The sequence below is a fragment of the Felis catus genome, chromosome F1 (assembly GCF_018350175.1).
Source record: "Felis catus isolate Fca126 chromosome F1, F.catus_Fca126_mat1.0, whole genome shotgun sequence".
Classification (NCBI taxonomy): Eukaryota; Metazoa; Chordata; class Mammalia; order Carnivora; family Felidae; genus Felis; species Felis catus.
In genome coordinates this window covers 48,817,877-48,838,163 of record NC_058384.1, presented here as the reverse complement: position 1 = coordinate 48,838,163, position 20,287 = coordinate 48,817,877, and the positions used below count along the sequence as shown (strand labels likewise).

Here is a 20,287-nt window from a genome sequence, read left to right as displayed (position 1 = left end):
AACACTACTCTTAAACGAAGAGATTAAAACAATTATCTCTGTGTATGATTTAGCGCTCAACGTTTTAGAGAACTTTACTGTGAATTTATTAGCAATTCTTCCCAACTGTTATGTACAATAAGGTCAGTGTTCTCATAATTTTAACTTCTAAGAAGTCAAGATAAAAAGGGTCAAGTGGTTTACCTGAAGTAGCCCAGCACACCTGTTGAGTAATTTCTAACTCCTAGGCAAGAACTCTTAGATCAGAACTGCCCTGCCTCTGCTTCCTGTTCTGGTTTTCTCAGTGTTAATGGCTGACTGCCTGGCAGAGTCTTCTCTTACTACAGCTAGTAGTTTGGGTTAAAATCAAAAAGGTGCTGAAATAACTTCTATAATTTAGTTTTCTCTAGGTTGAACACCCTCAGGAATCACCCAGTGGCATAGTCTTAATGAGCTTAATGCCCCTGTTTAACATTTATATAGGATTCTGAGTACTGGAAAAAAACACTTCTGATGACATTTTGACGTGGGTTTAAGCAGTTATGTGAGGGATTATTTCAGCTCTGCCAAAATGACAAAGAATTCTGCTAATTGTAGAGGAATCTTAACATACTTTCAGCATTGTGCTCTCTTAATACTTTCAGTGCTTTCATTCAAAAAAATTCCAAAAACAGATTACTTAATATTGAATAAAAACACAGGTTAAACAATTCTATCCTTAGATTATCCCCGCATTAGGTTATTACTCCTTTTAGTTCTCTAATATTTGATATTTCTTTCATTCTATGACATTTTCAATTCTGTGCTACTCTAAATGAATTCAACTAATTCAAATATTAGGTTTAATTCTAAATTATGAAAACTCTATTAGAAGTCATGCTAGTTAATATTTATTTTCATTTGCAAGCATTTTAAAGGAAAAACAAATGGTAAACATTTTTATTTAAATAAGTGTTAGCAAAAAATTAAATTACTTTTCACTGACTAAGAAAATGGGATAGAGATGATTAATTCTGAGACGGATTGGGCTAACTATGTCAATATAGTGCTGCAGAAATATAATTGCATCAAAAATATCTAAAAGGATAAGTGTACAAGCCAACTTCTAGAGTCTAGACTTGTTATTAGGAGAAACAGTGAAATTATTTATTATTAAGTTGAATCCACATCTGTTTTTTAAAGCAAAATGGACCCAAATAACCCAGTAGAAGTTTGTTTTATCTTTTTTTCTGAAATAATTCAGGTAATGGTGAGGGGATTCCACAAAATACATAGTGAGATACTTTATTTCTCTTTGTCTACTGATAGGAAAAATATCTACAGCCAGTTTAAGTCACTGAATGCAGTATTTTGATTCATGCCTAAATCTCTTCTTCCTTCTGTGGTTTTACATGTGTTTTTAAATTTCATATAGGTTATTATATATACATTATACTTTTTACTACAGTTTTTGTAAGCAACTTAATTTTCTTTTGAAACATGGAGATTTTAATCCATAAAGTATGGCAATAATTTAATTTACAAATAATATTTTTCATAAGATGTATCATGACTTTTTGAAAATTATAATTTGAGGATATTATTATATGTTTTTCTATTCTTATAAACTCAGATTATGGCCCAATGTTTTACGTGAAAGTGGTGCTCAATAAATGCTTATTGAGCAGATTCAAAAATAATAATTACAGGTCTTTTTAATAAAATAAAATGTGCACATTAGGACAATTAGCTTTTGAACAGGAACACATTAGACAGGAAATGTTTTTGAACTCAGACAAACCTTTATAGAATCTTAGGTCTGCCAGTTGTTATCTCTGTGACTTTAGGCAAATCACATCATCTCTATGAACTCTGTTCCCTCATAAAATGGGGATGCTTAACCTCCAGTGTTGTGAAAGTACTAATGGCCATATATGTAAAGTATCTAACAAATTTTTGGCACACAGTATACATTCATTAAATGGTAGCAATTATATTTATTGCTTATTATTTCTACTTTTTAATTTTCTACAAATATAGGATGTTATACTGATGAGGGAGCTTAAGGCAAGCTTAGAGCAAAGCACAAGCCGGGAATACCCCCAGCCCAGGTGGGATACGTATGACATTCCTCAGGCATTCCTGGCTGCCCAAGAACAAAGGAAAGGGGAAAACAAGTGGTTAACTGATAGGGGTGCCTGGGTAGCTCAGTGTTGATTAAGTGTCTTGATGAAGTTTTGGGGTGATGGGGGTTCATGGGGTCCAGAGCCAATGTCCAAGAAAGAATTCTTGAAGACCTCTTTGGTGCAAAAAGGTGATTTTATTAAAACACAAGGACAGGACCCATGGGCAAGAAGAGCTGCACTGCAAATGTGGGGGGGGGGGGGGCGGGTGGCAGTGACCCTTTTATGGCGTCTGGGGAGACAAAGTCAAGAGGGAGTTTCCAAAGAGACTTTCACATGCTAAAGACTTACTGGAGGCCTAGCTAATTGTCAAGCTAAGGTTGTTTTTCCCTTTAAAGCATTAACTTGAAGACCTTAGAGAGTTCCTGGACTTCAGACTGTTGAAGGGATTGCCTTTTTGTGGTAAACTGGTAGAGACTCTTATCAGTATAACCATTTGTTTTTTGTCCTTTTTTGTTTGGGGGTAGCAGGGAGTGTCCAAGGAATATCACACATATCCCACAAACCCCCCCCACACCCAAAACTTCATTGATATGACAAGCAAATTTTCATACACCTTTCATACGCTCTACTTTTTTCTGCCAGTAATCAGTTCCCTGATAGCTTCTTATTAGCAGTGTGACTACTCTAATATGAATGGGGATTCCAAGTCCCTATGACAGAAATTATCCTATGTTGTCCATATTTATTTTCCATCTCCTACCTCCTTCAAGGTGGGTCCAAACTCAAGAGATTGTTCATTTCTAAGACATCATAGGGAAATTGGAACATCTGATTCTTTATTTGTCCTTGCTGGTATCCAATGAAATATCTAGTTTGTTTTTGTTTTTTGTCTCATCTTTTGAAACTAAAAGCTAATTAGAAAATTCCCTTTTCATTGCTTTCTGTTGCCGTGACATAGTTTTCCTAGAGCAGTGACTACCAAAGAGCCTGGCTAGAATGAAAGTGTATATGTGCAGGGAAAAAAATCTGAAAAAACAACAACAATTAACAGTTCAAATATATTAAACTCCCATATACAAAAATTCAAGGAATATTCAAACAGTAATGAAAAATCTGTTGTTATTAGCTGAAGGGGAATTTTAGAGGGAGAAGAGTATCCTGCTAGTAGAGAAACTAAAATCAGATTTAGATACATCAAAGTCAAGTCAGTAAAGAACTCAGTTTCTAGGAGTGGACTGTGTCATTGCTGCCTGCTAACCAAGGGCAAGAATCAGATTACATATAATACTCTAACCAGGCAGCATCTGTTACAAGGTGACAGACAAGTTTTCTCTTTATTTCTGCAGCCATACTGGCTAAGGGAAAAAGAGAGAAGAAAAGCTCTTCCTAATGTTTTCTTGGGAAAAACATTGCCTGAAAGTTACATAATTTTTACTTGCTGGATTGCTCACCTATTATTTGTAGCTTGGTAAAGATACATCGGCTCATAAGTAAATATTATATAGTTTATTCTATCTGGGGCTTATATTATTCCTAAATGATACTTTTTTTCTTTATAAAACTCTAAGATAAGTTAACTGTAGAACTTCAGAAGACACTCAGAAGCAGAAGCTAATTGAATTTAAATAAATATTTTAATAAACCAACTATAGACAGTAAAAGTACATGGAATGCTATTTATTTTTATACAGTTCTGACAAAAAAAGTGATAATTCATTACTGATTGTCTCCTACTGTAACATGAAACATGGATCATTGGCAAGCTTAGGTATCTAGAGGGAAAAAATGCAGAACCAGGAAGAGGTATGAAGAAGATGTCTCAGGATAGACATTTCCACACAAATCTTGTCTAAGCCACCCCCAGTAATCTGATGAGGACTATGTATTAGTCAGAGTTCTATCAGAGAAGCAAACATAGTACAAGTGATCTAGAATGCTGATACATTATAGGAGTTGGACCTCAAACCATTGTGAATGGGTAGATCAACCTATGTAGGTATTGTCTGTTGTTCTGTCTCTAGCTTGGCCAGATTAGTAGTTGGGAAACAAAGTGGAAAAACTGAGACCTGCACAGATTGGAATCCATGAGAAGGTGACTACTGGAATCCATAAGGACAGAGTGGAATTTGTGTTCGTCTGTCACTAGATACAATCATGATGCCATGATGGCTGTAGGAGAAGGAGGCACCCTTGGCCATATTGCTACACTAAACTTGGCCCAAAACTTGAAGAAACAGGATGGTCCTCTGGTGCTCCACTCTATTGAAATGAGTTAGTAGGTCAGTAATGAGGTAAATAAGCTTCCACAGTACCTGGTGATCTGCAGCAGTATTCAGAATTTAAGATCTGCCTTCCAGATCTTGCACAAAATATCCTGTGGCCAGGGAAGGGAATTCTGGAAAACATGGTTTCACTTTAGGTAAATAGACACAGTATAAAGTTCTCACAAATAGTTAATACTAAACATTTAATTATGAATGAGCATGACTTATCTTGTTCTTAGTCATTTTTATTTATATTTGTAAACTACTTAATAAGTAGTTTACTGCTTATTTCATAATGAGAATAATACTCATGGTGGGTTATATGATAGCAAAATATATGTTTAGGACACCAGCAAAGTAGAGGGACCAAAATTAATTATTTTGAAAAAAGTTTAAATTTCCAAAAGTGTGACAAGAAATTAGTTTTTGTGTTTCTATTGATATTTTATAGTTTGGTGTTTCTTTATGTTGAATTGTGTATTATTAGATGGGCAGTAGGTAAAGCTATAACCATAATCTTAGTTCTTAAGATAGCCAAAGGGCTTAAACTAGCCCTGAATTCTACAGTTATCAAAGAATAACTGAATTGTTTACACAAAAATCTCAAAACTAAACAAAACTCTTTCAGGAGTTAAAAGTAAAATCTTATAGACTAAGTCCAGTCAACTTTTAAAGTCACTTTCTTTGGTAGGAGGGCTTGTTCCTTTTAAGATAAAGCCTCACGGGGCGCCTGGGTGGCGCAGTCGGATAAGCGTCCGACTTCAGCCAGGTCACGATCTCGCGGTCCGTGGGTTCGAGCCCCGCGTCAGGCTCTGGGCTGATGGCTCAGAGCCTGGAGCCTGTTTCTGATGCTGTGTCTCCCTCTCTCTCTGACCCTCCCCCATTCATGCTCTGTCTCTCTCTGTCCCCAAAATAAATAAACGTTGAAAAAAAAAATTTTTAAGATAAAGCCTCAGTGGGGCCCATTTTCTAGGTGTGCTGAATTTTGTGTATGCAATAGAACAAGGGATTTGCTTTATGTTATCAGCCAGGAACTTTAAATATATCAAGACTAATGATCATATGGAACTACAGAAAAGGTGAAGCCTGTATATATCTCTCAATCGATTAATAAATAAAACCTAGTAGTAAGATGCCATCTCTCACAACTCTATTCAGGCACCAAAACTGATTTGTGAAAATTTAGACAGATTTTGAATCCCTTCTATATTTCCTCTCCTATTGTATATTGTGTTTACTCACAGAAATATGTGTTAATTCTACATAAATAAACTGAAAGAGCTCCTGGATTAAGGTTGCAAGATAAGATACAGGACATCGAGTTCAATTTAATTTCAGATAAACAACACTTTCTTTTTTTTAGTATAAGGATTGCATGGGGCATATATATATATATATATATATATATATATATATATATATATATATAAAATATATATCTATATATGCATCTGTTATCTGAAATTCAAATTTAACTAGTTGCCCCTTACTTATATTTGATTTATCTGGCAACTCTACCTTGAGCATATGGTAGAAAATTAATATAAAAATGCTCACCTGGACTGTATGAATAATCACCACATGGAAATATTAGAACAGGGTATGAGAATGATGGAAAGAAATCTTCTTGAGATCATGTGCAAATTTTCATGATGTTCCCAGGAAAAATCCCCTCCCTACCTCCTTATCCCCATTTCTACTCCATCTCAGGAGCCATGTAATCTTCTAGCCATTTTAGCCTCAAGGGTCTGCCTGTGTCACTAAGAATGAATTAAATTGGCTGTGTATCTCCCCCATTCTCCAAGTAACTGTTTATCATTGTTGTCATGTTTCCCTTTTCTCTCAATGCTTCTTCATAACAATCTCAGCTGCTAAAGTCAAAAAGGAACAAAAAAGATTCTGTTGTCATAAAAGTGCCACTAGCATTTTTTTTATTATACACTGTGGTAATATAACTAGCTTAAAAAGTAATCTTCAAAACCATCAAGAGAGGAAGGAAGGGCTGTTGAAACCCAAAAAGACAAAAATAGAAAGAGTATTAAAACTGCAACTGATCCCATTCTGATGCATTCAACGGCTTCTTTCCTCTTTCAGAGTTGTGAGAGCTTAACATTTAAAGAAGTATTGGGAAAAGCAGTGGAAAAGAATTACAAACAAATAAAGTCTAAATCTACAAAGGAGATGAATAAAAAGTCTAAATCTACAAAGCAGATATCAGTCAAATAAATGAATTACTTTTAAGCATTATACCTTCTCCATGCCCTATAAACAAATCATAAAATATATGAAACAAAAGTTATCTGTGTTACTGAAAAAGGCTTATTGTCAATGGTTTTTTAGTGCTTTTTCCAACCAACTAATTTGTACTAGCACCAGTAGTTTTAATTATAGCAAGATGATACAAGGAGATTTTAGGATAAAGTAAGTATAATGTGGCTCTTAGGAGACAAGCATTTGTAATTAGCTTGGAATTAAATATGGATTCTGTCTCTTTCTAGCTAGAGGATCTCGGTCAGATAAGCTGCTTAACCTTCTGAAGCTGTCGTTTGGTTTCTCCATTTACAAATTGGTATTATTAATGGCACCTCTTTTATGGGGTTTTGTTACGATTAGGTGAGGTCATGTTTGTAAAGGTTTTGGAATAGAACCCACCAAATAATTTACTCTAACATAATTATTATTTATGATGCAGCTTTTTTTTCTAAAAGTTTTATTTCATAAATTGTCACATAGAAATGTGAGGTTTTGTCTTGAGTCAGGTAAGAAAAATTGAAGTAATATTGAACATATGGGAGCACAAAGAGGAAAGAGATGTGTTCATTCATTAATTTATTCAGCATATTTATACTGAGTATCTACCATGTACCAAGCACTGTGGGAAACTAACTTTGAGGGCTAAACAAAACAACCTCTGTCCTCTAATACCATATAATCTAATAAGGGAGATGGCTAGGGTACAAGACACTCTTTTACAGTGTGTTGAGTGCAGTGATGCAAATACTTACAGGATAAAAGGCACTTACCGGCACCTAGGGCAGACATAGAAGGAGGCATCCTTGAGTATACATGTCTTTGTTCAGTCTTGAAAAATGCACATGAATTATTCAGATAAAGAAAGGATAATTTAAGGGTGGATTTTACAACATAACTACAGCTTGAAGTTTCATTGTGGCATAGTATAGGATATACAAGAGCTACCGGGAACTACAATGTAAAGTTTAATACAGGACTGGCAGGATATTAATCTGTAGTGGAAGCCACAGCCAGATAGTGGAAGGTCTTAGATAGCAAAGTTAGGTGTTCAGATTTTATCATGAAGGCACTAAAGGGCTACAGGAGGATTTTAATCAAGGGAGAGATCAGACTTTTCCTATTTAAAAGATCATTCTGGAGGCATAAAAAGATTTTACTGGAGGGAGGTGTGTACAAAAGCAAGAAGATCACATCTGTTGCAGTAATCAAGGTGAGATTCTGATTAAGAAAATGGAAATGGCAACAGAGACAGGGAGGAAGGAAATGTATCAAGAAACACTTAAGACTAGAATTAGAAGGGTTGAAGTGTGAGGGTTGGGGGGAAAGGATAATCGATGGGGATGCCCAAATATCTGCTTTACAACACAAGTTAGAGTATGGAGGGTGAGAGAAGGGCAGGGCATTGAGCTTCTGTAAGTCATTAAGTAATTGGCAGCATTGTAACTAACTGTGAGGCATTTAATTGGTATAAAAAAAAACCCCACTATTTTAACATGTTCTCACCTGTTGGGCTTTTAATTTTTCCAAAAATCTAAAAGTAGTATATTCTGGTTTTAAAATTCTTGGCAGATACATTACACATACTTAATTAGCTCTTCTTCAATTCTAAGGGTAGTTTCAAGTGGAAATATGCTCCTTCCTCTGGTAAATAGAAGAAAAGGAGAAGAAAGCAGTCAGGAGTAGGAGACTTTAGTTAACAATTTTGCCTTTAGTGGACAGCAAGACATATGCCATAAATTCATCCATATATGGAGTTGCTTAAAAGAGAGAACACCTAGATATTTCTAAAGTATTTCACCTAAAAATGAAATGAAAGCAAAAATACTAGTAAAACTGGATTTAAACATCGAAATGGGGTCAAAACAAAGATGAAAAAAGCTGCATATAAAGAAAGAAACAATAAAAAACATAATATATAAATAGAATATCTAATGAATCTCCAAAGAATTAAACTTCAGAGTCACTTTTTCTGGGAAGTCCAGCACGTAGCATACCACATAAGTTTTATAATAACATCAACATTACTTATTAGAATAAGAAATTTTATGAGACATTGGTATAGTATATTGAAATCACAGATTAATGTGAAGTCCCAATTTTCAGTAGCTTATAACTTTGGCAGAACATTTAATTTCAAACGGAACTTGGCATGAGTTTACTCTCTGTCAGACTTCAGTACTTGCCAAGTTTGACAAAAATCCAGTTCAGCTGTTTTAGGCTAATGTGAATGCCAAAGTAAAGACTTTTTTTTCATTTAGTTGAACATTTTTCATTATAAAAAGCAAAAATGAGTAAATGAGTGTTTATTGTCAGGCTCTTTAATTAATGTAAAACAATCCTCACACACAAAGCAGAAACGCAAAGTGATTCAGTGAACGAAGTAATGGAGTGGGGACTCCGTAAGTAATTCCAGTTTTGCTACCAATTCAGTTTATAAATTTGGAAAAGTAACTTAGCCTCTTAGTGTCTCAGCTTATTCAACAGTAAAATTAGGAGATTAATAGAAACTTGCATAATCATAATACTGAAATGGCAATAAAGTAATTTTCAAATTTAAGCCTATAATAATTTCTCTTTTCAATATACTTGCGTTATAATACAAATCCTTGCATTCTTATGTAGATAGATAAATTTTGCCATGCAATCATGAACTATCTAAAGTTATATAAAAAGATCATCTATTAATATATAAACTATACCCTGGGAATTAGGATCTTTGAGAAGCTATGTTTATTCTTTTGACACATTGGATATCATTTAGTCATTTAATTATTTGGTTCACCATTTTTTAAATTACTACTTCATTATAAATTTTTTTTTTCTTCAACGTTTTTATTTATTTTTGGGACAGAGAGAGACAGAGCATGAACGGGGGAGGGGCAGAGAGAGAGGGAGACACAGAATCAGAAACAGGCTCCAGGCTCTGAGCCATCAGCCCAGAGCCCGACGCGGGGCTCGAACTCACGGACCGCGAGATCGTGACCTGGCTGAAGTCGGACGCTTAACCGACTGCGCCACCCAGGCGCCCCACTACTTCATTATATAAAACAACACCATCATGGCTTAAAAAGGTTAGTAAGTCTACTCCAAAGTTTTGTGTTTTTTTTTTTCTATTAGAAGGTAGGCAAAAAATCCAACTAGTTAAAAGGTCATTGCAAACACTATAGGCCCTTTCTATGTGTAATGAGTGAAATTACTATTTTTCTGGTCACATTAGAAATCAGTAAGCTCTTTTACATAGCACAGTCAATTGAATGGCAGTTTGAATTGCCCCTTGGGGCATCCTCAAAACACCAGAATAATCCAATAATTTTAATTCCATAGACATAGCAACAAATTGTATGCAAAAGATTTCCCATCTATGCAGGTCTAGACTTCATAGAAACACACCTAAGAAAAAAATTCAATGGCATTTAGTTATAAAGTTATCTACAAACCCCCAGGTATTTGTTACTATGTAAGAATAAACACAAAGAGTGATATTGCTAAGATGGCAAAGTGCGAGACCTTAGCCTCCATCCCTGACAAAGATCAACAATTAGACAACTATCCCAAAACAAAAACAGATCTGGGAGAGCCCACTTAAGAAACTTCAATCATTCAGTGGAACAAAAAATTGAGAATAACTGCGCAAAAGGAAAGGAGAACAGCTTCACTTTACCTACATCATCTCATCCCATAAGCTGGCATTTCTCAGTGCCAAGAAGAAACAACCCAGCTAGAAAGAGTTCTCCTCACAGGGAAAAGAAGAATGGGGTAAGTGAACAGCTTCCCTAGCCTTTTAGAGCACTGAAGGAGGGCCCTGCTTTGTTTTCATCCCACTCAGAGATTGCCAAAGCTGAGATGTATAGAGATGGTTATGGACAAGGAAGAGGCCAAATAAGTATTTTAAGATGCTCAGAGAGCTACAAAAGAATACCAAGAATTAATTGAATAATATCAAGAAAACAATACAAAAACAAAAGAGAAGTTCAACAAGATAGAAAACATATAGAGAACCAAACAGGAGCACCTGGGTGGCTCAGGAGATTAAGTGTCTGACTCTGGATTTCGGCTCAGGTCATGATCTCATGGCTTTGTTGGTTTGAGCCCCACATCAGGCTCTGCACTGGCAGCACAGAGCCTAGTTGGGATTGTCTCTCTCTCCCTCTCTCTGCCCCCAACCCCCATACTCATGCTGTCTCTGTCTCTCTCAAAATAAATAAATAAACTTAAATAAACAAACCAAATTTTGGAACTGAAGAAACCATAATAAATTTGAAGAACTCAATAGAGAGCTTCAACATCAGACTAGACCAACAGAGAGAAAGAATCAATAAACTTGAAGACAGATTACTGGAAAATATCCTGTTAGAGGAGAAAAAAGAAAAAAAAGTGAAAAGGAATGAAAAAGTTTACAGGTCTTATAGGATACCATTTAAACAAACAATCTTTATATCATTAGGCTGTGAGGAATAAATGAGGTAGAAAGTTTATTAATATAAATAATAGCTGAAGATTTCCCAACCTAGGAAGAGATCTGGACATCCAAGTTCATGAAGCTAATACGTCACCTCAAAATTCCAATCCAAATGAACTTCTCCAAAACACATTATACTAAAACTCTCAGAAATCAAAGATGACAAGAGAACTTTAAATGCAGCAAGAAAAAAAATAACTTTCTAATACAAGAGATTCTCATAAAGCTATCTGTGAATTTCTCAGCAGAGATCTTGCAGGCCAGGAGAGAATAGAATGATACATTTGGAGTTCTGATAGAAAGAAACCCAACAAGAATATTTTGTTAATCAAAACTGCCCTTCAGAAATGAAAGTAAGATAAAGACTCTCCCAAAAGCTAATGGAGTTCATTACCATTAGACCTGCCCTATAAGAAAGGCTGGGAAGGGGTTCTTCAAGCTGAAATAAAAGGTTGCTAACTAGTAGCATGAAAACATATGAAAATAAATAAACACTGGTAGACACAAGTATATAGTCAGATCACAATACTCGAATGCTTGTGATGTGTTAGCCACTTAACTCTAGCATAAAGGTTAAAGGAAGAGAGTATTTAAAATAACTATAGTTGGGGCGCCTGGGTGGCGCAGTCGGATAAGCGTCCGACTTCAGCCAGGTCACGATCTCGCGGTCCGTGAGTTCGAGCCCCGCGTCGGGCTCTGGGCTGATGGCTCAGAGCCTGGAGCCTGTTTCCGATTCTGTGTCTCCCTCTCTCTCTGCCCCTCCCCCGTTCATGCTCTGTCTCTCTCTGTCCCAAAAATAAATAAACGTTGAAAAAAAATAAAAAATAAAATAACTATAGCAACAAGAAAATGTTAATGGATGTTAATGGATACACAATATAAAAAGATGCAGAACGTGATATCAAAAACAAAAATGTGTGAGAAGAAAAAGTAGGCCCTGCATTGGGCTCCAGCTCAGAACCTGGAGGCGGCTTCAGATTCTGTGTCTCCTTCTCTCTCTGCCTCTCCGCACCTTGCTCTCTGTCTCTCTTTCTCTCAATAAATAAATAAATATTTAAAAAAAATTTTTTAACTTGCCACAGTCTGGCCAATGACCAAAAACTGCCCACTGCAGGCTCAGAGTCCTCTGCAGAGGACTGGCCTGAAGGACAGAGCAGCCAAAATGCACACAGCAGAGTGCACACAACACACACTGTAGACATTCCCTGAAGCACCAGTCCTTGGTCACCATATGACCTCTTCTTCATAAAACCATTACTCTGAGGAGCAGGAAACATAATAGGCTTTTCTGACATGGAGAAGAAGACAGAGACCTAGACAAAATGCCAAGATGTTTAATTCATCCCAAATTAAACAAAAAGATAAGGTCATGGATTCTAAGGAAAACAAATATAGGTAATATACCTGAAGGATAATTTAAAACAACAATCACGTGGATATTCACTGGGCTTCAGAAAATAAAGGAAGGCTTCAGGAAGGCCCTTATCACAGAGAAAAAAGAGTTAAAAAACAGAAATGAAAAATACATAACAGATTAGAGACAGACTGTGTGCAATGAACACAAAGATGGAAGGAGGAGAGGAATGAATAAGTGATATAGAAGATAAATTAATGGAAAATAATGAAGTTGAACAAAAGAGAGAAAGAAGAATTATGGAACATGAGAATAGATTTAGGGAACTCTGTGACTCCATCAAACATAATAATATTTGTATTATAGGAGTCCCGGAAGAGAGTCCCAGGAGAAGAACAGAGAGAAAAGGGGGCAGAAAATTCATTTGAGGAAATCATAGCTGAAAACTTCCCTAATCTGAGGAAAGAAGCAGTCATCCAAATCCAGGAGTTACAGAGAACTCCCATAAAAATCTAGAGTAGGCCAATACCAAGACCTATTACAATTAAATTTGAAAACTATAGTGATAAAGAAAAAAACCCTAACAGCAGAAAGTCAAAAGAAGTCCCTAACTTACAAGGGAAGCCCCATAAGGTTAGCTGCATATCTCTCAACAGCAACTTGGCAAGCCAGAAGGGAGTGGCATGATATATTGAATGTGCTGAATGGGAAAAATCTGCAGCCAAGAATACTCTATCCAGCAAGGCTATTATTCACAATAGAAGGAGAGATAAAGAGTTTCCCAGACAGACAAAAACTAAAGGAGTTTGTGACCACTATACCAGCCCTGTAAGAAATATTAAAGAGGACTCTATGCATGGAAAGGAAATACCAAAATTGACAAAGACAAGAAAGGGAGAGAGAAAATCTCCAGAAATGACAAAAGAAGTAATAAAATGGCACTAAATTCATATCTATCAATAATTACTCTGAATGTAAGTGGCTAAATGCTCTAATAAAAAAATGTAGGCTGTCAAAATGGATTAAAAAAACAAGACCCATCTATATGCTGCCTATGAGAGACTCATTTTAGACCTAAAGACACCTGCAGATTGAAAAAGAGGGGCTGGAGAATGCTTATCATGTGAATAGATGTCGAGAGAAAACTGGAGTAGCAATACTTTTATCAGACAAACTAGATATTTTTATTTTACTTATTTTATTTTCAAATTTTTTATTTAAATTTTAGTTAACATACAGTGAAATATTGGTTCCAGAAGTAGAATTCACTGATTCCTCACTTACATACAATACCCATTGCTCATCATAACAAGTGCCCTCCTTAATCTTATCACCCATCTAGCTCATTGCATCCCCATATCTCTCCATCAACCCTCAGTTTGTTCTCTATCTCTAAGAATTTCTCATGGTTTGTTTCTCTGCCCCCCCCCTCGCCTCACCATATATTGTTTCTTAAATTCCACATATGAGTGAAATCTTGTGGTATCAGACAAGCTAGATTTTTTACCAAAGATTGTAATAAGAGATGAAGAAGGGCACTATACATAATAAAGGGGACTATCCAACAATATCTAACAATTGTAAATATTAATGTCCCCAATATGGAGACAACCACATATATGGAAAAGTTAACAACAGACATAAAGAAACTCATTGATAATAATACAGTAATAGCAGGGGACTTTGACACCCCACTTACATTAATCAGCACTTACATCAATCATTTAGGCAGAAAACAACAAGGAAACAATGGTTTTGAATGACACAATGGACTAGATGAACTTACCAGATACATTCAGAACATTTCTTCCTAAAAGAGTAGTGTACACATTTTTTTCAAGTGCATGTGAAACATTCTCCAGAATAGATCACATATGAGGTCACAAATCAGGCCTCAACAAGTACCAAGAGATTGAGATCATACCATGCATCTTTTTTGACCGCAAAAGTATGAAACTTGAAGTGAACCACAAGAAAAAAAATGGAAAGACCATAAATGCATAGAGGTTAAAGAATATCCTACTAAAGAATGAATGAGTCAAACAGGAAATTAAAGAAGAAATAAAAAAATACATGGAAACAAATGAAAATGAAAACCTGATGGTCCAAAACCTTTGGGATGCAGCAAAGGCAGTCCTAAGGTAGAAGTGTATAGCATTACAGGTGTACCTCAAGAAGCAAGAAAAATCTGAAGTAAACAAGCTAAACTTACACCTAAAAGAGCTGGAAAAAGAGGAACAAATGAAGCCTAAAGCCAGAAAAAAGGTAAATAATAAAGATTAGAGCAGAAATAAGTGACATATAAGCTAAAAACAAAAACAAAATAAAACAAAACAAGAAAAAAACAATAGAACATATCAGTGACACCAAGAGATGGTTCTTTGAAAAAAAATAATAAAATTGATGAAACCCTAGCCAGATTTGTCAAAAAGAAAAGAGAAAGGACCCAAATGAATAAAATCACAAATGAGAGAGGAGAAATAACAACCAACATAACAGAAATGCAAACAGTTCTAAGAGAATATTATGAAAAACTATATGCCAACAAATTGGACAACCTAGAAGAAATGGATAAATTCCTAGAAACATATAAACTACCAAAACTGAAAAAAGAAGAAATAGAAAACTTGAACAAATCAATAACCAAAGAAATTGGATCAGTAATCAAAAATTTCCCAACAAACAAAAGTCCAGGACCAGATAGCTTACAGGTGAATTCTACCAAACATTTAAAGAAGGGTTAATAACTTACTCTTTTCAAACTGTCCCAATAAAGAGAAAAAGAAGGAAAACTTCCAAATTCATTCTATAAGGCCAGCATTACCCTGATTCCAAAATCAGACAAGACTCCACTAAAAAAGAAAACTACTGGCCAGTATCCCTAATGAACATGGATGCAAAAATTCTCAACAAAATACTACCAAATCAAATAAAATAGTACATTAAAAGAATTATTCACCATGATCAAGTGGGATTTACTCCAGGGCTGCAAGGGTGATTCAATATTTGCAAATCAATCAACGTGATATACCACATTAATAAAAGAAAGAATAAAAACAACATGATCCTGTCAATAGATGCAGAAAAAGCATTTAACTAAGTACAGCATCCATTCTCAATAAAAACCCTCAACAATGTAGAGATAGAGGGAACATACCTCAACATCATAAAAGCCATATACAAAAGACCCACAGCTAATAACATCCTGAATGGGGGAAAACTGAGAGCTTTTCCTCTATGGTCAGAAACAAGACAGGATTGTCCATTCTCACCATTGTTATTTAACATAGTACTGGAAGTCGTGGCCTCAGCAATCAGAAAACAAAAAGAAATCAAAGGCATCCAAATTGGCAAAGAAGAAGTCAGACTTTCAGTATTCACAAATGACATGACGATACTCTATGTAGAAAATCCAAAAAAAACTCCACCAAAAAATTGCTAGACCCAATTTATGAATTCAGCAGAGTCATAGGATATAAAATCAATGTAGATAAATCTGTTGCATTTCTATACATGAATAATGAAGCAGCAGAAAGAGAAATCAAGGAATCAATCCCACCAAAATCCATAAGATACCTAGGAACAAACCTAACCAGAGGCAAAAGATCTGTATTCTGAAAACTATAAAACACTGATGAAAGAAATTGAAGATAATGCAAAGAAATGGAAAAACATTCCATGCTCATGAATTAGAAGAAAAAATATTGTTAAAATGTCTATATTACCCAAAGCAATCTATACATTTAATGCATTCCCTGTTGAAATACCACCAGGATTTTTCACAGATCTAGAACAAACAGTCCTAAAAGTTGTATGAAACCACAAAAGACTCTGGTAAGCCAAATCAATCTTGAAAAAGACAGGCAAATCTGGAGACATCACAATTCCAGGCTTCAAGTTGTATTACAAAGCTGTAGTGATGAAGACAGTATGGTAGTAGCACAAAAACAGACACATAGATCAATAGTACAGACTAGAAAATCTAGAAATGGACCCACAACTATATGGTCAACTAATCTTTGACAAAGCAGGAAAGAATATCCGATGGAGAAAACACAGTCTCTTCAACAAATGGTGTTGGGAGAATTGGACAACAACATGCAAAAGAATGAAACTGGACCACTTTCTTACACCATATACAGAAATAAATTCAAAATGGATGAAAGATCTAAATGTGAGACAGGAAACCATTAAAATCCTAGAGGAGAACACAGGCAGTAACGTCTGACACTGGACATAGCAACTTCTTACTAGGTATGTCCCCAAAGATAAGGGAAACAAAAGCAAAAATAAATTATTGGGACTTCATCAAAATAAAAAACTTCTGCACAGTGAGAGAAATAATCAACAAAACTAAAAGACAATGTATGGAATGGGAGAAGATATTTACAAGTGACATATCTGATAAAGGGTTAGTATCCAATATATATAAAGGACCTATAAAACTCAGCACCCTAAAAATGAACAATTCAGTTAAAAATGGGCAGAAGACATGAAGACACAGTTTTCCAGAGAAGACACAGACATGGCGAACAGACACACATAAAGATGCTCAATATCACCCATCATCAGGTAAATACACATCAAAACACACTAAGATATCACCTCACCTCTAGTCAGAATGGCTAAAATTCTGAAACATAAGTGTTGGTGAGGATGTGGAGGAAGGGGAACCCTCTTACACTTTTGGTGGGAATGCAAACTGGTGCAGCTACTCTGCAAGACAATGTGGAAATTCCTCAAAAAGCTAAAAATAGTACTACCCTACAATCCAGCAAGTGCACTGCTAGATATTTGCCCAAAGGAGATAAAAATACTCATCAAAGGCATACATGCATCCCCATATTCACAGAAGCATTATCAACAGTAGCCATATTATGGAAAGAGGCCAAATGATGGATGGATAAAGAAGAGGTGTCATATATATATATATATATATATATATATATATATATATACACACATATATACACATATGTGTGTGTATATATATACACACAATATATACAATATAAAAGAGGTGTGTGTATATACACACACACACACACACACACACACACACAATATATACAATAGAATATTACTCAGCCATTAAAAAAAATGCAATCCTGCCATTTGCAATGACATGGATGGAACTAGAAAGTATTATGCTAAGTGAAATAAGTCAGAGAAATACAAATACCATATGATTTCACTAATATGTGGAATTTAAAAAACAAAACAAACTTAAGGGGGGGGGGCAAACCAAAAAACATACTCATAGAGAACAAACTGAGGGTTACCAGAGGGAAGGTGGATGAAGGGAATGAGTTAGATAGGTGATGATGATTAAGAAAGGAACTTGTGATGAGCACCAGGTGTTGTATGTAAGTGTTGAATCACTAAATTCTACAATGTTGTACAATGGCAAAATAATTTTAGAACTACAGGCAACAGATAAGTAGGAGACTAGGAGTTCCCCTAAAATAACAGGGGTGGGTGTTGGAGAATGACAGTGAAGTAACTGGTATTCGTAGTCTATGTAAATACTTCAAGAAGATCACTTTCACTATTTTGTGTTCTAGATACTATATTTCCATATTAGATTTCATTTGAAGAAATATTTTGTTAACATTTCAAGACTACTTGAATTCAGCATATCCAATATATGACTTAACTTGGCTGGTAATAGTAAACATACTTGAAGATCTATATGTTTATATTATATAGTGACATCTTGATTATCACAGAAATGAGTTTGATAATGTAATATTGTTAGTAATCAATAGGCATAGATTTTGTTTAAAACTCTCTTTCTAACTTAGCTTGAGATGATAATTAATGATTATTTGAGGAAGATGGTATGGCATTGATGTATAGCTTCTCTCCAGCCAGGAGATAAACTCAACTTCAGCATTGATGTTTTCAGTTCAAAAACCAAATTCTTCTCAAGTCAGCTAACATACACTGATGTACTAAATATTCTACCCTATGCTGACCATATACCCCAATGCTACATTTCTTAAACACAGTATAATACATATACATGTATCTTTACATCCTGTCCTTATATCCTTAACCTGTTATCTCAAAAGGTAGGTAGCAATCCATCCCAATGTATCCATCATGTGCTATATACATAGTATGCTTTTTGTTACTGTCTTATTCCATTATTTAATCACTTCACTTAGGTATAATTCCTATAACATACAGAGAACAAGTACCTATACATGACCCAACAATCAGTGTCCATATGCACAAAAGTGTCTGAACAGATACTAATATTATGTGTATTTCCTCTGAAAGTACTATTAAACACTACAAACATAAAAGTTTGTTAAGAGGAAGCTGGGTGCCTCAGTTGGTTGAGCATCTGATTTCAGCTCAGGTCATGATATCACGGTTCATGAGTTTGAGCCTTTCAGTGGGCTCACTGCTGTCAGTGCAGAGCACACTTTGGATTCTCTGTTCCCCTTTCTCTGCCCCACACCAGCTCATGCACTCTCTCCCTCAAAAAAACATTAAAAAAGGAAATTTTAGGGGCGCTTGGGTGGCTCAGTCAGTTAAGCATCCAACACTTGGTTTCAGCTCAGGTCATGATCTCACGGTTTTGTGAGTTGAGGCCCCTTGTCAGGCTCTGTGCTGGCAGCACAGAGCCTGTTTGGGATTCTCTCTCTCCCTCTTTCTCCCTCTGCCCCTCCCACACTTGCACTGTCTCTGTCTCTCTCAAAATAAATAAATAAACTTAAAATAAAAGAAATGTAGGGGCGCCTGGGTGGCGCAGTCGGTTAAGCGGCCGACTTCAGCCAGGTCACGATCTCGCGGTCCGGGAGTTCCAGCCCCGCATCAGGCTCTGGGCTGATGGCTCAGAGCCTGGAGCCTGCTTCCGATTCTGTGTCTCCCTCTCTCTCTGCCCCTCCCCCGTTCATGCTCTGTCTCTCTCTATCCCAAAAATAAATAAACGTTGGGAAAAAAACCAAAAACTTCTTTAAAAAAAAATAAAAATAATTAAATAAAATAAAATAAAATAAAAGAAATGTATATTAAAAAAAGTGTTTTGTTAAGCCTGGTGTTTTTTGCAATGACATGAACATAAAAGAGTGGAGTGTTTGTTTCTAGCACAATATTATCAGTATGGAAAATAAAGCTAACCCTAAATTTTTAACTAAGCCATTTGATTTTGTTTATAATGTTTAAGAAAATATGCTGTAAAAAGCATTGTGAATATCTTACTATTACAATAATATTTTTTAAATCTTCTTAAATAAATTTAGGACTCAGAAGATGTCACACTAGTACTTTTAGGTTTTCTCCCTGCAACAGATGACACAAGAAGCAAAAATTTTAAAACTAGTTGTGAAGTATAATCACATAAAAGATTAGCATTGTAGTTTACTTTTTCTCCATGGATGCTGACATTTTTCATAGTTTAACCTATTAGACTCTTTCCTTTTTTGGCTTGAAAAATGTATTCCGTGTTTTAAAGAAAAGTTCTATAATGATAATCTATTTGGAATTTTTTCCGGTTCCCCTCCTAGTAAAAACTGTAATCATCTAGAATAAGACCATATTGATCACTCCCTTCCCTGACCATATACTTCAGGCTGTGATGACTCTTAGCTTGAATATCTTGATGAACATCCTTTATGGAAATTAGATACAACCCTCAAATTTGTTTCTTCCCTGTTGTTAGAGCAACTTGAACCAGAGTCCTGGAGAACCTGTCAAGAATACCTTAAGGAGGGCTATCAACTTAGCATATCCCCATCATAACTCTTGCCAACTCCTGCTTTACATTCTTAGATATTTTCTTTTACATCTTCCTCACTCTCTTTGTGACTCTTTCCCTAGTTACAGATTACTGCTTAGTGCTATGAGGCATCTATTCTTAATG

General features: G+C 35.5%; 1 long non-coding RNA gene across 1 annotated transcript; it reads right to left on the bottom strand.

Moving 5' to 3' along the window:
• Nucleotides 1–2,355: 2,355 nt before the first annotated feature.
• LOC123382777 lies at nucleotides 2,356–9,330 on the bottom strand. The gene is made up of 3 exons (XR_006591682.1): nucleotides 8,105–9,330; nucleotides 7,372–7,429; nucleotides 2,356–4,479 (listed from the first exon to the last, which is right to left on the bottom strand). It is a non-coding gene; the product is annotated as an uncharacterized LOC123382777 (long non-coding RNA).
• Between the last annotated feature and the right edge of the window lie 10,957 nt (nucleotides 9,331–20,287).